This window comes from Myiozetetes cayanensis, unplaced genomic scaffold (genome assembly GCF_022539395.1).
Source record: "Myiozetetes cayanensis isolate MyiCay16 unplaced genomic scaffold, myiCay2020 scf15, whole genome shotgun sequence".
In the NCBI taxonomy this organism is placed as follows: Eukaryota; Metazoa; Chordata; class Aves; order Passeriformes; family Tyrannidae; genus Myiozetetes; species Myiozetetes cayanensis.
This window is the reverse complement of record NW_026087159.1, coordinates 14524800-14542893: the sequence shown is the minus strand read 5'-3', so window position 1 is coordinate 14542893 and position 18094 is coordinate 14524800. Positions and strand designations below refer to the sequence as shown.

The 18094-nt window shown below is 56.0% G+C and overlaps 1 protein-coding gene across 2 annotated transcripts in view; it reads left to right on the top strand.

Moving 5' to 3' along the window:
• Positions 1–9532: 9532 nt before the first annotated feature.
• FRMPD3 (FERM and PDZ domain containing 3) overlaps positions 9533–18094 on the top strand; it is a 56082-nt gene continuing 47520 nt past the window's right edge. For both annotated transcript variants that reach the window (XM_050310481.1, XM_050310479.1), the window contains exon 1: positions 9533–9654. The gene's annotated coding sequence lies outside the window, so the exon portion shown is untranslated. The remainder of the gene's footprint in view (positions 9655–18094) is intronic.

The window sequence follows — 18094 nt, the reverse complement described above, 5'->3', positions numbered from 1 at the left end:
GCTCCTCTGGCCTGACAGAAGCGATCCACATAGACTCCATCCATCCATCCATCCATCCATCCATCCATCCATCCATCCATCCATCCATCCATCCATCCATCCAAGTACTTTTCCCATTTCCTCTGGCTACGTCCCTGACTGCAGCTCAGGCACATGTGAAGTGTGACTCGTGGAGCAATGTCTGCATTTTGGGGCACATGAGGAAGGGGGAATCCTGGAGGAAACCATGCTTGTTAGCTGACTGGAGGGAGAAATCACACTCTGGTGCATGAGAGCATTTTGTTTTTCCAGGCCCCGTCCACAGCTCTGCAAAGCCCACCCTGCAGCTCTGATGCACATCTGATGGGAGTGCAGCTGGTCCAGCCACAGGGCTGGGAAGGGCAAGAAAGGGAAGAGAAAAGCATGGAAAGGAAATTAAGGAAAATGGAGGGAAACTGTGTGGCTCACCCCAGCACCTTGTTCTCCCTCCACTCCAGCAAGGAGAAAGGCCAGCCAGCCCTGAGCCCTCACCTGTGGCTGTGCTGGTGGGACAGAGGATGCAGGATGCAGCCCAGAGGTGTGTGACAGGAGGCATATCCAGCCCCAAACCTGCCCCAGGGCAGATGTGCTGCCTGGGCATGGCGTTATCCACCGTTATCCCACGTTAGGGACAGCGATGGGGAGATGGCAGTGCCTCACATCACCATGGCAACCCGCGGAGAACGGCTCCACTGAGCAAATCCTGCATCTCAAGGATGAGCTCTGGCAAATCAGTAACCCCAGCAGAGACAGACAGGGGTGGGCTGGGGGTCCCTCCTGGGGTGTCTCTGCCCTCTGAGCACCGAGCTGCTACTCCACTTGGGAGCGGTTTTGCCCCGTACCTAAACAGCTGAGCCAGAGGTGCTGCTTCTTCAGCCACAGTGGCCTGACAGGGACATCAGTGTTTCTCTGCACTTGTGTTCCTTCCCCAGCTCTGTTGGGAAGTTTCTCTCCTGGTGGGGCTCTCGGTGGAGCCTTGGTTAGTGCTTGGCAAGGGAGAGACTGCGTCACACCAAACCGGCGGGGAGCTGGCGTCCCCTGCGCTGACCCAGCTGATCAGGAGAGTGTTCTTGCATTTCTAACGCTGCAGAGATTTGGGCCAAGAAGCTCCTCAGAGGAAATCAGCAGCCTCAAGATGCTCTTGCAAAAGGCGGTGTTTCTGCCCCAGTGGGGAGCTCCAGTGGGATCTGCTCCCACTGTGGTGACACACAGGTGCCTCTCTGCACCTCCACTTTTCCATTTCATTACAATGGCCCCACGTGGGACCAGAGCATGGATGGGAGAGTGGGGCTGCCCAGCTTTACCCCTGCCTTTTCTGAAGCTGCAGACCCATTTACACATCCTGGGAAAGGAGGCTTTGATGAATTCCAGTTTGGGAGAAGGAATCCCACTTTGGGGGCTCGGTAGCAGGCAGCTCTACCTGTCATGTTTTCCATCCTCCTGGCATCTGCCTGGGGTGAAGTCCTGCCAGATCAGCATTTCCGAGCCTCAGGGAGCCACTCTGTCCCAGCACATCCTTGAGACACACAGTGCACATTCCGAGGCTTCCCAACTGCCTGGTATGGACAGGGTGCTGTGCCTGAGCCTTCCCCAAAGCAATGTCCAGTGGTGATCTCAGGGGTGATGAGTCTGTGTGCTCAGCATGGGGCAGAGTCCCCATCTCCCCATCCCTGCTGGTGTCTGCCAGCAGCCCCCCTTCAGTCCCAGCTGAAGCTTTTAAAACAAGGATGAAGGTGGCATCACAATCCTGTGGCCCCCCTACCGAGTTCCCTGTCCTTTGATCAGAGCCTTTGGGTCCCAGCCATCCCCCCTGCCTTCCCTTTCTCTGCTCCATCCTCCACTCACAGCCTTCCCCCAGAGCCCACATTTATTTGGGGTTGATTTGTGCCGTGGCAGAAAAGCCATTAAGGTTTTCTTGTTAGCAGAGCCGGAAGGACGCCCGCTGTGTGCCCACGGCCGCGTTAGGAAGCCGGATGAGGGCAGTAAATAAAGTTTCACTCTATTACGATGATTGGAAAGTCTTGAAGGAGAGCAGCAGGCTGGCAGAGCTGCAGAGAAGGTGTCCTCCAAGGGGCAATTGCTGAACAGCAATCTGCCAGCACCGTGCTTTGGTCCCCATTTATCTTTCTGCCTGGCCAGAGATGATTTCAAGCTCCTTGTGCTGCCCGGGGTGCTGAGGTGGCCACGGGTGCCCCTGGGATCCTCTTATGGGAGAGGGTAAGGTAGAAATCTTCAGCAGCAGAGGTCTGGCATTTCACTGGGTTGTGGGCAGCAAATCTCCTTCCAGGAGATCGTGAAGGAACGTAAAACACAGGAGGGGTCTGTCCTGCCACAGGTGGCACCGAGCCAGAGCAGCAGCTGTCCCTGGCCGGGATGCAGAGGGTGGCAGAGATCTGCACTCCTGCTCTCTCCTTTCCTGACCTCAGTACCTCTGCGTGCTGGTTTCATCCCCGGCACAACAGCAGCTCAGCCCTCCTCTCCTCCCTGGGTGTTGGGAGACTTAATTCATTAGCATTAATGAAGTGTGCCTGGCTCTGCTGCAGAAGCTCAGCTGAAGGTGCCTCCAGCCCCAGAGAGATGCTCAGCAGGGGGAAGGTGCTGTCAGCACCGGGTAGTTATAGCCCTCAGTTTCCCCTGCTGCTGAGTCACAGCCAGGCTCTGTTGCAAAACAGGCTGTAAAGTGGCAGTTTGGGGTTTATGGGATCCCTGGGCCATTACAGCGTGTCTGAGCAGCTCCAGGGGCCCTGCAGTGAGGGCTGACCTCAGAGGGGTGCTGCCCCAGCACCAAAGACACAGGGTTTCTCCCACAGCCTCAGGAGAGGGGCAATGCACACCCAAGGACTTGCAGTCCTTAACTCGTCACTCTGAAGGGCAGCACCAGGTGCCTAAAATTAGACTCCCATCTCCTAATTTGGGTACTTCAAAAAATAGACTCATTTGTGTATTCTTTTCCCTCTGCTGGCACTGCTCAGCATCCAGAGACTTCCAGGGAGGTGCTCTGGTTTGGGGCATTTGGGAGCAATCCAGCAGCACCAGGTGTAACAAGCCCAGATCCTCCTGTATCCCTGATTTATCCTGAGTGAAAAAAGAGGAGCTGCTGCAGGTCTCCCATCTCTGGAGGGGAGGCTACAGGAGCCCAGTGGCTGGCAAGTGGCTGCTCCACCAGCTGTTTATTAGCATTATAAAACAGCATCCTGGTCCCGGGCCTCAGCTTGCCCAGGGTGGGTCTGTAGCCCTGCGGAAACAGAGCCAAAGGGGCAAAAGAAAGCCATCCTGGGCCCTGCCCAGAGGTGCTGGCTGGGGCGGATCCCGCTGCTCGCTCCGGGTGCCTGGGAAGACGAGTGACATCCCGGCAGCTCCGCACGCGAGGCTGCGGCTGGAGCGATCTGCCCCTGCACGTTCCGTAGCACACGTGTCCCATTAAGAAAAAAAAGATCAGAGTTCCCGGGAGCTAAAAATAACAGCAGGCAGTGGAGTTTGTCCGGGAGGCAGTGAGGGATGCGGGGGCGTGGAGCGGGAGGTGTAATTTCGCTGCCCGCTCCTCCGGTGCCAGGGGACAGGGTAATCAATCAATCAATCAAGCCACGGCGGAGGGGAATTGCTGCTGCAGGAGCACCGAGGTGCCGTGGAGGTGCCGTGGTACCTCAGCTCCGCCTGCCTCGCTCCTCGCCTGACCCGCGGTGGGTGGAGGATGCTGGGGGGCAGCACAGCTGGGTCCCAGGGGTGCCCTGGGGGTGTGCCAGGGAAGGACAGAGCCGCCACCGTGCCTCCCAGCGGGCAGCCCTGTGGAGAGGCTGGGGCATCCTGGGGGATGGGGGGATGAGCTGTAGGACCCTGTAGTCTGGGAGCGACGGGACTGCTCTCTGCATGGCAGCCTCTGAATGAAAGAGTGAGTGCAAACACAGATCCTAATTACCACAGCTCCTCCAGAGCCAGCTCTGCCTGCTCTGCCCAAGCTGTCAGATGCTCTCTAGCAAATGCCTCCCTCTCCTTTCCATGGCTGAATCGAAGCTATTTATTCTCTCCTCGAGATCCAGCAGCTTCTGTTTCACCACTAGTTGAACAGCTGGGAGAAAGAGCAGGAGGAACAAGGAGGGGAAAAAACCTCTGAAGCTCCTTTTAGCAGAATCAGTAGCCTCGTGTGACACAGAGGAACAGAGGGCAGTGCCTGTCTGGAGTTTAGGAGGCAACTGGCCTGAAGTGAGACTTGCTGGGGAAATGACCTTCACTCCCTGTCAGTGGCAGAGGGAAAGGGATGGGCAAAGGAATTTGTTTTTCATAATAATTTAACTCGTTGCCCTCCAGGTCTTACATCCCAGCCTGGGCTAGAGCACCTGGCAGGTCCCAGATAATCCTATGAAGACAGACTGAGAGAGCTGGGGTTGTTCAGCCTGGAGAAGAGAAGGCTCCAGGGAGACCTTAGAGCCCCTTCCAGTGCCTAAAGGGGCTCCAAGAGAGCTGGAGAGGGACTTTGGGCAAGGGCATGCAGTGATAGGACCAGGGAAATGGCCTGAACCTTAAAGAAGGCAGGGTTAGATCAGATATTAAGAGGAAAGTGTCTGCTGTGAGGGTGGGGAGGCCCTGGCACAGGTTACCCAGAGAAGCTGTGGCTGCCCCATACCTGGAAGTGTACAAGGCCAGGTTGGACAGGGCTTGGAGCCACCTGGGCTGGTGGAAGGTGTCCCTGCCCATTGCAGGAGCATTGGAACAAGATGATTTTTAAGGTCCCTCCCAACCCAAACCATTCTGTGATTCTAACCCCAGCAGGCTCCTTCTACAGCCTGGAAGGGAAACCACAAAAAAACCCAAACATGGTAACAGGTCCAATTAGCAAAGGCATTTGGCTTCCCAGCACCACTCCCCATTGCTGCTGGCTTTTGGAAGGGGCTGGATGAGATGACTGGCAGCTCCAGCAGCTTTGTGCAGATGGATCCATCTAGTCTCTAGCTGGAGAGCTGTTGACTGCCCAGCCAGCTCTGGCACTTCTCTGCTGCTGCATCTGGGAACAGATAGCCAGTATTCATCAGCTCTCCTGTACCCAGCCTCATCCTGCTGGCATCTCCTGGTGGGTCAGCACCCATGGCAGCACCACGGAGCAGCTGTTTCCTGGGGGCTGCATCCCTGCAGGGGCTGGGCTTGGAGCCCCAGGTGCACAGCTCTGCCCCAGGGCTTTGGGCTGGAAGGGTTCCTGGCTTTGTGGGGGCTCATAACTCTCCCAGCCTGGCTTTGCTGGGTGGCTGTGCTGCCTGTGCATGCCTGCCCTGCTGGCCTGCCCTCCTCAGCTTTGGGGTGAAAGCTGGTACCTGTTTGAGAATCCCCAAGATGATATCTGACAGGTTTCTGCTCACAGGATGTGAATCTGGGGCTGTCCCAGTCTGTCTGGACCAGCAAGGCTCCTGACCACAGCAATAGCACTGATCTGACATCTCCTGTACAGACCCAGCCAAAGCCCTCCACCTTGCTGTGGTGGCCAGAAGTGGAGTGTCCATCGCCTCTCACGCAGAGCTGTGACATGGTCACGTGCAAAGGATGCCTGGTCTCACCTGTGTGGCAGTGCCTGGGTTGCTGAAGATGCTCTCCCTTGAGGAACAATGTGAGGCCACTGGAACAGGCTCCCCAGGGCAGTGGTCAGGGCACCAAGCCTGTCAGAGTTCAAGAAGCATTTGGAGAACACTCTCAGGCACATGGTGGGATTGTTGGAGTGTCCTGTGCAGGGCCAGGAGTTGGATTTCAATGATCCTTGTGTGTCCTTTCCAATTCAGGATATTCTATGATTCCATGATCTCCACAGTCCCCTGAAATAATTCCAGGTGCCGGCACGTCCTGCCCACTGGTGACAAACCCTTTGGAAAAGGCCATGGTCTCCCCCTGCTCCCAGCTCTGCTCCCTTGAGCTGCTGCTTTCCTCCCAGCTGGTGAGCCTGTTGCTTATATAAACTGCTCACTCTCGAGCACTGATAGAGCTGTTTGCCTCCCACCCCACTGGGCTCTGCAGGCTCATTTTATTTTTTCTTGGCTTAATGGGGTGTTTACTCCACAACAGCCTTCCCTCAACACTCAGCAGGAGCGATGCTGAACCATCACCCCAACAACATCAGACCTTCCCACTGAGCTGGGAGCCAAGGTGAGCTCCCTCCCTGCCTCACCTCCCGACGCTGCTGGGGCTGAATGCTGCTCCCCAAATCCCACCAAGAGATCTGGTGCTGCTCTGAGCCTGTTTCTGCCCAGGGAAGAAGCTCCTCTTATGGTTTGGAGTCTGAGGACTCTCCAGCCTTGGGCAGGTAGGGCTGAGGCTGGTGGGTGTGCCAGGGTCCTGCCATGTCGTGACAGCGCAGCGATACCCCGGTGACAGGGATCTGGCGTGGCAGCTGCCAGGCCTGTTTCACGACAACTGCCAAGCAGGCATCAGGTAGTCGTGATTTCTCCTACTCGCTCTGACTTGGAGTGAGGGACAGAGTAGGAGGGGGCTGCTCTGCTTTTCTTGGAGCAGAAAGAAAACCCAGGTGTGCACAGATGCCTTTTTCACCTGCCCCCCCTTACACAAGCGGGACACTTGTGCTCCCCACTTTCTGTTTTCATCTGATCCCCCTGTGAGCTGCTCCTGGGGCAGTGAGAGTTGTACTACAGCAGGTGTTCTTGCAGCTGCCACTGGTACCAGCAGCATCACTGGTTTGATTAGTGGCTGTGTATATTGGCCCCATGATACCTCTGGCATCTTCCTTTGCTCCAGCACTGGGGTAGCCAGCCTGCTATGCATTTCCCAGGAGAACAAGAGCCCCTTGGAAGTTTGCTCCTTGCTTTCCATGAGCTCTGTGGTGTAGGTTTGTTACCTTGGTCTCACCTCCACTCTGCTCTTCTTTCTGACTATCAGAAGCCTCAGCAGAGTCTCATCTGAGGTTCTTCCAATGTTGCACTCAGCTGTGAAACTCTGATCTTGTCATCAGGGACAGCAAGTGTCCCTGGGGCAGGAAGGGCAGTAAAGCAGCTAATTCAGGAGAGGCTAATCCAGCACCAAGCAGCAGGGTGGGAGAGTGTTGCAAACCCAGCAGTCTGTGCCATCCTGCAGCATGGAGCTGGGGATGTGCAGCTCAGGGCATGGCAAGCCCACAGCATCCACAGGAAGGTGGTGTGTGGTCAGCACACTGTAGATCAGGAGATGCCAGAGGACCATCTCTGAATTAATTGTACCAGGGAGTGAGTCTTAAAACACTTGAAGAGGGCAAAAATAGCCCTGGAGCAACTATTCAGGTACCCAAGGAAGAGAAATAACCCTGTGTTTCCCTCCTGGACAGTGAGCAGCACAGGGAGGAAGTTGCACATGTTACAGTTTTCCACTGCTTCCCAACTCTCACCCAACACCAACTCCAGAACAGCCTCCTGGGAAATAAGCTATGCAAAAATAAGGAAACTTGGCCAAAAACACAGCTTAGAGAGTAAAACTCTCACAGATGCTGCTGCTGCTCCGAGGCACTTCCCTCCTGCTTTCAAGGAGGCTCCAAAGGGAAAGGAAGGAAAACTGACAAGTGTATATAAGCCGTTGGGTGCAAACAAACAAACAAACTCTCAAACTCCTCAAGGAACAGCTTATGTTTCGTGGGGGATATTTTCATGAACAGGCAGGCTGAGAAAGGGGCATTTTTATTGTGTGTGTGTGTGTAATAAATTCTGATCTTAAAAGCTAGAAAACCTTTTGAGATTTGTTGCATCTTCTCAATCTTCGTTCTGGAAATACTTTTTAAAAGTTCATCTAAAGGGTATATATAAAGGGCAAAAAAATACCAACAGGTTTAAAATAGACATGTGAAGGAGACAGATGTCAACAGGCAAGCTTCAGCAGGTGCATGTTGCGTCAAACAGGGAAAACAGGAGAAGATATAAATTTGGGATGAGACAAGTTTTAAGGTGTGACATGCCTAAAGCATAAGGACGTGTCATGAAGACAATGCCAAGGCCATTAGAAGGAAGACAGCCAGTGCTCTGCTGGATTGTTGGGCTTCTGTGGCTGCAAAAAAAAGGTCTAAGAGCATTGCATAAAATTAATCTCTTTACATCAGGATCTGCCATGGACAATGTTGGAAAATTCACATACCATGCCCTTTCCTGTGGCAGATAAATCTAAAGAACTCTCTGAAACAGAAATGTCAGAAAATGCTTTTGGAAAACACTGATGAGATGGAGAGCAAGGGATTGCCAGGATCAGGCTGGATTTCCCTATGGAGGGCTCTGGAGGAGGAGCAGCACTGAGTTACTGAGCTACCAGTGGGGCTGGGTACCCTGGAATGAACACTGGGATCATGTAGATGGGAGGCAGCAAGTGTGACTGCAATTTTTGTAAAAGCTTAGAGCCAGAAAGCTATATCCAAGTTCAACTTCTGTATAGACCAAATGAGTTGCTTGGAGTCCTGATAAAGAATAGAATGGGAAGATGTGGAAAGCAATAGAATGGAAGTCAGTCGGATTTTCAAAGGAGGAATTCACGGCTTGTAAATCTATTATTCTTTCTTGAGGACATTAGCCAGCTAATAGGGTACTTGAATTCCCCAAATCCATGGTAACCTACCTCCCAGCCCTTGCTTCTCAATCTTTTCAAATGAAGCACACACAAGCCTCTTTTTATGCATTGATAATGTAGTTTCCTTAAGAGGTTTTGTTGATTTCCCCCTGCCAAGATTGGCAGGGTGGTTACCATGGAGTTACCTATGGACCAGCAAGCAGACGATCCCGTGCATTTGGAAAAGGGGATGAAGAGTAAGGTGTCAGTGTTTGCACATCGTACGTAATGCCTAAAGGTAATTAACAAAAAAAAAAAAAAAAAAAGCCAACGAAGCACTGCAGAAGGGTCTCACGGTGTTGAGCTGGTGGATGACAACATGGCAAACGGCACCGAAGGAGAAGTGCCACAGGCAGAGAGGGGCTCGCAGGGCAGGGCAGCGGCGGCCCGAAACGGGCGGCTGCTCGGGGAACGGCAGGCGGGCGCCTGGGCAGGCTGGCTCTGCACCGAGCCGGGAAGGGGCGCGGGAGGTGCGGGGCTTTGCGGTGCTCGCCCGCCGCTCTGCCCGCAGCCCGCCCGGGCTGGCTCCAGCGGTGCGGGGCTGGAGCGGGGACACCCGGCAGGAGGGACCGGAGGGATGCTTCGGCTGCGGACCGAGCGCACGCCGCGGGGGCCCTGAGGAGGTGGGCGAAGTCCCGGCCCTCCGGTACCCACCGAGGGCGCCGGTCCGTGCGCGCCCGGCACGGACGCGGGGGGCGATGCCCGCCTGCCCCGGGCAGGGGCGGGCGGGCTCCGCAGCCCCCGGACTGGGGGTTGGAGGGGGGGGGGTCCGCCCTCCTCCGCCCGCCCCGCGTCCCGCCCCGCCCCGCAGAGCCGCCGCCCGCCCTCGCCCCGCAGAGCCGCGCACCGCGCTCGCCGCCGCCGCGGGGCCGGGAGCTGCGGGCCGGGCCGGCATGGCGGGGGCGGGCGCTGCGGGGCGGCGGCAGCAGCAGCGGCGGCGGCGGGGCCCGTCCGAGCGCTGAGGGCGGCGGCCGGGCCATGGGGGCGGCGGCGGCGGGGGGCTGCGGGTGCCCTGCCCTGCCCGCCCGCCGCGCCGCCCGCCTGAGCCGCGGGGCTTCCTGAGGGAGCGGCGGCGGCGGACCCCAGGTGAGCCCTGTCCCCGGGGCGCGGGGAGCCCGCCGGGATGCCGCGGGATCGGGGCGGGGGGACCCGTCGGTCCCGCGAGCATCTCCGTGCGCGGGAGTTCGGCGGCTGCCCCGGGATGCTCCGGCGGGAGCGAGGTGGCTGCACCGGCCACCCCCTCCCCGCCACCTCCTCGCCGCCCCAGTCCCGGCCGCTCCGCGGCGCGTCGGGAGGGATGCCCGGCTCCCCGGGCGCGGGGTGCCCCGAATCCATCGCTAGCGTGGAGGAGCCGGAGCAGGGCTCTGCCTCGTCCTCCGCTGGGAGCCCGGACGGCAGGGTCGGCGGGAGACGCGTGTGTGGCCTTCTGCTGGTGCCAGGGTGGTGATGGGGTGCCCCCTTCCTGGCCGCCCCGCTGCCCCATCTCTCTGTCGCAGCCCCGGTAGCGCTGGGACGGTGTATGTGCGGGAGGTTCGCGACATGATGCTCGGGAGGAGGGATTTCAGTGAAGGGCTCGCGTGTCTGGATCGGATCAGTGCAGCTGAGCACCGTGCACACCCTGGGTGGCTCTCCCCGTCCCGGGGCCCCTGGGCAGGACAAGGCTAAGCACAGAAAGTGGGGCTCAGGGCAGAGAGCTCTGCCACTTCCCCTCCAGGTCACCTTGGCATGCTCCAACATTCTTGGTATTAGTCTGGTATCATGGCAGTTACCATCATGAATTGTGTCTGATTGAGCTGAAAGAAGAGAGACAAATGTTCTTGGCTCCTGGCTTGAGGCTTGTTTGGTTTTTTTTCCTCATTTCCCTATTCTACAGCAATTTGGATGGGATGAGTTTTCCTTCTTGTCGGCAGCAGGACTGGTAGAGAGACGTGGCTTGCTTTTGGGGAAGAGCAATTTGAAAACATTCTCACCTTTCTCTTCCTTCATGACAACCTGTGTGCCACCTTCTATCTTCAGGTGCCTCAGTTTCCCCACGTTTACAAGGGAAGGGTGGAGGACAGAAAACCTGGTTTGCACCAGGGCAGGCTGGGATGTGTGTTCTTGTGTGTGAGAACCTCGCCTGGCATGAGACTGTCTCGAGGGCAAGAATGGTTCGGTGTCAGGCCCAAGGGAGCTGAGCCTGTGGCCTGTGTCTGTGTGGAGGCAGGTGCTGAGGGCAGGGCAGGGCCTCTGTTCTGGGCAGAGACCTGGGCAGGGTGCTCCCCTCTGTTTAGAAGCTCTCCATAGTCATCCATGCCCCTGAGCGAGCTGCTGGCATCCATGTTGTCCTGCAGTGAGGAGTTCACACCGCACCTGAGCAGCAGACAAAACAACATCCTTTTTTTTTGATTTGGTTTTTTTTTTCACTTTGATGTCCCCTCTGGTCATTGCCTGCCCAGACAGTGCCCTGTCCCTGTGCTTTGAGTGCTGGCATGTGGCTGAGCCTGCAGCCTCCAGCTCTCTGGCTGCTGGCTGAGGACCTCCTACCATGCTCACCCCCCACCATGATGCTGAAATTTCTCTTGCATTTTCTGCCCTGCTGGCTGCTCCTGCCACTGTGGCCATCGCCAGGCAGCCACCAGGGCAGTGGTGGCTGCTGGAACAGCTGCTGGCCAGAGCTGGGGTGCGGCAGTGTGGGGCTGTGGGGCTTTGGGAGTGGGCTCCAGGTGCTCTGGGGCTGTGTCCATCAAGGAGTGCTTGGTGCTGAGAGCAGCTGATCTCCTCAGGCTCTGCCATGCTGCTGCCTGTGGGGGAAATCAGCCCCCTGGGACATCGGAGTGGCTGCTCTCCTCATTTGGCAGTTCAGTGTGCCAACTGCCCACTTGATTGGCATGGCAACAGCCACCACTGTGCTGCACCAACCTCAGCACTGTTGCAGGCAGTTGCTGTGGGACCCACATGAGGGGGCACAGAGTGCTGCTGGCTGGGTGCTCCAGCATGGGTTACACCGAGCCACCAACACCCCACAGTTGGAGCACGTCTGCCTCTTCCAGCACTGCTGGCACCAGGGGCTGTCCCTGCAGCAGCCCCAGCTGTTGTGGCTGTCCTGGTGTCCCCTGTCCTGTCCCAAGGGGACAGTGGCTGCCAGCAGCTCACTCGGCTGCCCATGAGCCCTTCCCAGCTCAGGGGAATTGGGATCACTTGTTCAGGGTGGGCCCATGGAGCAGATGGAAAAGCACATCGTGTTTGTGCGGTGCCAGGTGTGGGGAGCACAGTGGGGATGCAACTAAAATGGGCTCAGGCTTGGTCCCTCTCTGTAAGCCAGGGAGTGGGGTGCTGGAGATAAGGCTGAGGAATGAAAGAGGTGCCGTGACGTGTTAGGGTGGACAGGGACCTGTTGGCCTCAAGCTTCCTGAGGCAGGAGGGCAGCCACATGCCTGCAGTGAACAACAGTGAGCTTGTAACAAGCTCTGGAGCTCATTTCTGTCTCAGAGTAAGCCAGTCTGAGCTTTGAACTGAAAGTGCAAAGCATAAAGCCCCGTCTAGCACAGGAGAAGGCCCCAAGCGGGAAGCAGTCGGGTGAGACGATGCTGTCTGCACCAGCTGCCTTCGTGTTTTGCTTCCCCACCTGAGCTCTTGGGAGCTGACCTGCATGCTGGGGGTAAGCAGGGCTCTGGGATCTGCCTGTGGACCTGCAGAGCTGGAATTTTACCTCCAGTTGCAGCCCCGTGACACCAGGAAGATGCTTTTATGGTTTGTTTGGTGGCTGCACCCTGACACCGACGGACAAAGCCAGGAGTCCTCAGCTCTGCCTTAGCACTGGTCCTTCCTCCCTCCCGCTGAAATCAGCAAGTTTCTCGCCTGATTCATACCCATGAGTTCAGTGTCATTTGCCAGGGCAGCTCCAGCCCCGAGGCACTGTGGTTTTACGGTGAAAAGGTGTTTATCTAAAGAACAAGGCTCAGATCATCTGAGGGTCTTCCACCGAATGGGCCCCCACCATCGCTGGGGCCCAGGGCAGCAAGACTGCTCCCATCTCTCCCATTCAGGCAGAAATCAGCCCAAGTCTCCCAGCGCTGAGATGCTTTTTGATGTCACCTGCCTCTCCCAGGGCACAGCATCGCTGGGTGATGTCTCAGAGCCTGCACTGAGAGCAGGGAGATGAGCTGATGCAATGGGGCCTTTTGCTCCCCGGCAGAGCAGGGCTTGTTGGGATGTGCCATCCACAGCACCGGTGCAGTTGCGTTGCTCCAGCTTGGGAATTAGGACACAGAGACATGGATCCACATCAACCAGGGAGAAACCCTTGGGAATGTGGAAGGAAATATGGCACCTTCAAGTCGTGCAGCTCATCACAGTGGTGGCCTTGGGCGCTGTGGGCTGGAAGATGCCTCTGGGTTGTTGAAGCACACATTTTTTTCCACTTGATCCAGCTTACCTAAGACAGTCTTTCTTCTTCTGTGGCTCGTGCTGGAGGTGTGTTCAGATCCTTGCTTCTTGGAGGGCTGGAAATCTCAGATCTGGATGAATATTACCTCTGGGTAGTTGGTGTGTCAGAACCGTCCTTTGGGTTCAGCAGAGCCCTGTCTTCTGTCATTCTCCCTCAAATGCTTGTAGGGGATTGCTGTCCTCCACAGGAGGGATGGCAGCTTCACAGCCTTCCCCTCCTGGGAGGCGGGGTGAGCTCTGCTCATCTCCTGCTCTGACCTGCTCTGGTGGGAGTTGTCCTTTCCTGAAAAAGGAGAGGAGGCCCTACATGCACCACAGCAGAGACTTATGCAGCCAGGACAGAGACATGATGGGCAGGAGCTGCCTTTGAGGGCTTGGTAGCCAAAAAATCTCTTTCAAGCCACTCAAAGTGATGATCAAAACACCATGGCTGGGTGCAGCCTCAAATCTGGCACAGCCACAGCTGGGCTCAGGGAACACAATGCCCAGTTTTAATTTGTGCATGGCACAGTGAGTGCTCACATGCGTTCACAGATGGGCCTTTTCTTCCCCAAGGGTGCACAGATCCTCCACTGTGTAAAAATCAGTGTGTTTCTGCCTCGACGTACCTTGTGGTTCCTGCTGGTGGTAGAGAGATCCACGACTCCTTTCTCAGATCGTGGAGGTGTTTGGTGGTGGAGCTGCATCCCCCTTAGAAAACAGGTCCCTGCATAGCCCCATCCTGCTGTAACCCAGAGACAGCACCCCCAGTCCATCCCTGCCCCGATCCATCCCTGCCTGCACAGCCTGAGCACGCACACTGATGCCTGGTGACGTTGGGAACACTTCTGAGCTCCCTCCCTCTCTCTCTCTCTTAAATTAATCAGGAGCTGGGCTCAGCAGCCAGTCAATAGCAAGACTTATCTCTTAAATAGCATTATTGATTGCCCAGGAAGGCTGGGTTTGTATCAATAGATACGTACACACGCTGACAAGCCCCGTGCCTGGTCTCGGTGCTGAAAGGCGTGGAGGAACGTGTGGAGATGGCTTCTTGCAGGTGGGAACGGGGGTGTGTCCACGTGAGGGTGATGCAGCTCATCCAGGAGGGCACCCTGGGGTCTGTGGTTATGGACCCCTGGCATTTGACCAGCGTTATTGTGCTGCCCTGACCGCTCCTGGGTGTTTGTTCCCTTCTTCCTAATGTGTGACACTGGGATGCAGGACCTCTGCCAGCTTCCATTGCCTCTGTGCTTGCAGGGAGGCTGCTGTACCCTATCTTTGGACAAGACATGCAGATGTCTGCCCACAGACTGTGTGGTCTCCTCAAAGGTCACTGACCCTGCAGGGATTCTTCACGTGGGAGACTTGGGATAGATGTGCAAAACTGAATCTGCTGTAGCTTTGCCCAGAGGGAGCAGTGGGAGAGGAGGATGGATGAGACAGGCTGGCCCCGTCCTGCCAGGGAGGGTTTTCCTTGTGTGCATACCCCAGGCTGGTGGTGCAGGCTGTGAGCCCACACATGTGGGGAGTGTGGTGGGACCTGGCTGAGCTCTGAGCAGCTGGAGCCATGGGAATGTGACAGGACAGAGGGCTCGCTGCCTGCCTGCTCGGGGAGAGGCAGAGTGTGCTGCCACCCTCGAGCTGTCTCCCTCCAGGTAATGGCTGCTGGGGGGAGGAGGATTTCCTGTGGGCTGTGGGGGCTTCACTCCTTGGGGCTCAGGGTGGCTCTTGGAGGTGGTAGAGTGCTTGTAGCAGCCAAGTCGTGGCTTGCTGCTCAAGGTCCTGGTTGCCACGGTGCATGCACTGCACATGCTTTCACAGCACAGGCAGCACAGCAAGGAGCCAGTCCCTAATGGGGGGGAGAGGGTGTTAGTAGCACCTTAGAGGAGGGGGCTGGGGCTGAGTGTGCACCAAGCTGTTGTCCTTCCAGCTTTGGGCAGCAGTGCTACTCTCCCTGAAGCAGCACTCTGTGCTGGGAGCCTGGCTGCTCTGTCCTCCAGGGTCGTGGAGCACAGCCAAGGTGCAGTGATGCTCGTGAGAGGAATTGCAAAACCTCTTGCCAGGTTTGCTGTAGCAAAGTTTGGGCTATGGCTGTTTTGCATTGGTGCTGCAGAGCCCTATTTCCCAGCCTTGCCCAGAGCTGGGAGCCCTGTGGCTGCCACAGCAGCAAGCCTTGCTCCCCTTACCACGTGTGCTAACTCACACTCACTCCGTGCAGCATCACAGAGCACGGCCCCACGTCCCAAACCTTGAGTCCAGCCTGGCTTTGGACTGTGCTGCCTGATGCTCTGCTCTCTCCTGGGATTAGCTAAGGCTGAGGGAAGCATCAGCTGCGTTGGCACAGGCAGCTGAAACAGCACAGATGATCGGTACTGTCAGGTCGCCAAAGCCCGGTGGACAGGGGCTGGTGAGACGTCTGTGTGTGTCACTGGCTAACCAATGGGCATGGGAAGCTCTTGGGTGGTGTCCTGCCTGTGTGTACGTGCATATAAATGCTCTGTGTGTGTATATATATATGTAGCACTGTGAGCTCTTGCTCCTGTTTGGACCCTATCAGCATTTTTCTAGACAATGCCTGCCCGCAGCGAGTGCCGGTTGCTTGATCTTCGCCAACCAATCTATGCAGGGATCTCGGGAAAGAACAGTTGGGGTTTTATGAAGCTGGCATAATTTACAGCTAAAATAGCACATGAGATATATGTCCAATCCAATCTCCTCTGTAATCTTGTTTTCATTTAAGCCTCCAGGGTGGTGATGGTGGGGGGAGTGAGGAAAGAAAACTGCAAAGGCAGTTTATCGCCCGTGCCAGGGAGATCTGCGTGATGCTCTGTACCAGATGACCTCAATTTGCAGGGGTTACAGCTGGCTGTGGTGGTCCCTGGCTTGGAGGGGTGTCTCTTGCCTGTGCTGGGGGGCACTGAATGCAAATCCTCTTGCAGATGGCTGCGGGTGTGCTCAGGACCATCCACACTGTGAGGCTGTCCCAGTGCCTGCTCCCACGACCCGGCAGAAGGAGCGATGCTCTGCATCCGTGACCATCGTGTTTGTGTCTCCCTGGCCAGCTCCCTGGGAAAAGGGATGAAATGATCTCGCTGCCGCTGCCTTTGCGGGTTGCATTTCTCTTTAGTTTTCAAACCACATATTGTCCCAGATCTCCTGCCAATAGCAGGGAGCAAACTGATAATGCAGCTGCTATTAATAAAGCAGCGTTGTTACATATTCATATCAATCAGACTTCTAATTCCACAACATTTTTTGAGAAGAAAAGGCAGCGCTTCAGCAGGGCAATGGAGGAAGCTGTCAGGTGGGGTAGTGTTGGCAATGAGTTTCACCAGCACTGGCAGAACCCGCTCCCCTCGTGTTTCTTCCCTTGGGGATTCCCGTGCTGAGCTGACCATGGGGGCCTCATCCACCTCCCCTTCAGCCTTCCTTCTCCCTGGGAGCGCGTAGCTAAAAGGTGGGGATCCCAGAGGCGGTTCCAGAATCCCTGGAACGCTGTCACTGTGGGGAAACACGAGCGGTGCGAGACGAGGAAGCGCTGAATTCCAGCGGCTGGGTTGGCAGGAACAGCTCCGTGCTCTTCTCCATCTTATAGAGAAATTTTCGCATATTATGTAAATTGCAGAGCAAAGTATGGAAAATCTGGGTATAAATCTGGGATGTATATATGTTTGTACAGCCATTAGAGAGGAAAGCACACCACAGAATCCTGGCCAATGGATAAATATACTTACGCTGCCGCTCCTGCAATACAATATGCTTTTTGTCAGTGCTGTGGTATAAAAAAAAAAAAAAAAAAAAAGTACTGTCTCCAAAACTGTAGCAGCACTTTATGGTAAGCCATAAATTGGAAGAGATACCTAATTATTCATAGAGTATTATGGAGGTGTCAGTAAGTGATTTCACCATTAAGGCCAACACCAGTACTTGTCCATAAAGCAAAATCCTCTCTCTCACTTCTCAGTGATTGAATTCAATGTCCAGATTTGGCCAAATAAATCTTGTGAGGCTGAGCACGTTTTCCATGAATGTTGTTCTGGAAACTCGCCCTTCCCCTCTGGCCAGGAACGTTCTGAAGCGCAGCTGTAGGATCTCCAAGTCCTAAAGCGAGCCTCATGGTCCCCAAGCCTTTCCTGGCTCCTCCATCCCTGGTGCGTGTTGGAGCTGCTCCCATCCCATCTCCACTTCCTCTGGCTGGCAGCACATGCCAGGAAGGGGAGCATGGTTGTTCCCTCAGGTTCCAGGCTGGCAGCCCTGGGAAGTGGGCTGGCACTGAGCCCTCCCAGCAGTGGCTGTCGGTCGCTGCAGCAAACAGTTTCCAAGCAACTCAGGCTGCTGGGCTAAAAGGACTCCTGATAGAGGCATGGAATATTAAGGGAGTTATGGAGAGGAGTGGTGCATTCGTCCCCTTCTCTTCATCTTTCTTGTTGTTTACTCCTGTTGGGCTGTAATGAGGGGACCTGCCCACTTCCCACCATGGACTGGTCAGTACTGGGAATTCCATGCAGCTCTGCATTCGGGTGGAGAGAGCAGTGGGAAGGCAGTGCCCACAGGCAGATCTCCAGAGGACCATGATGGTGCCTGGAAAAGTTCAGGTACAGCCCAGGCTCATCTTACTGCCTGGATGCCCGAGCTGTTTCTCCTGAGAGTAGCAAAAATACAGGCTGCAGGTTGTTGGCCTGGGGAGGTGAGTGGTGTGTGGGCAGCTGGGGGGTTGGTGCCTGCAGAAATCCCCTGTAGCATTGCTGTGTGGTCACAGGAGGAGGCAACCAGGATCTCTGCCTTCATCCCCATCAGCAGAAGCACAGAGGGTGGTGCTGGGACACTTCCTGCGGCCAGTTGATGTCACTGGGAGAGGCCAGCAGCATCAGCAGGGCTCCTGCCCACAGCAGGGCACAGGATGCTTGATTTTGGGAAAGAGTAAGAGAGTTAGAGTGAATTCAGAGAAGTCAGGAGCCATATTGGCAGCAGGTGGGATTGCTGGTGTCACAGGGGAACTGCAAAGTGCCTGTGCTGTTTGCTGGGGTTACAACAGCAGGAGGCACCTGGCTTTTCTTACCTTGTCTGTGAATTTAACTTTCTGTCTTTCCTGAGGTGATGTGAGCTCAGGATGGGAGGG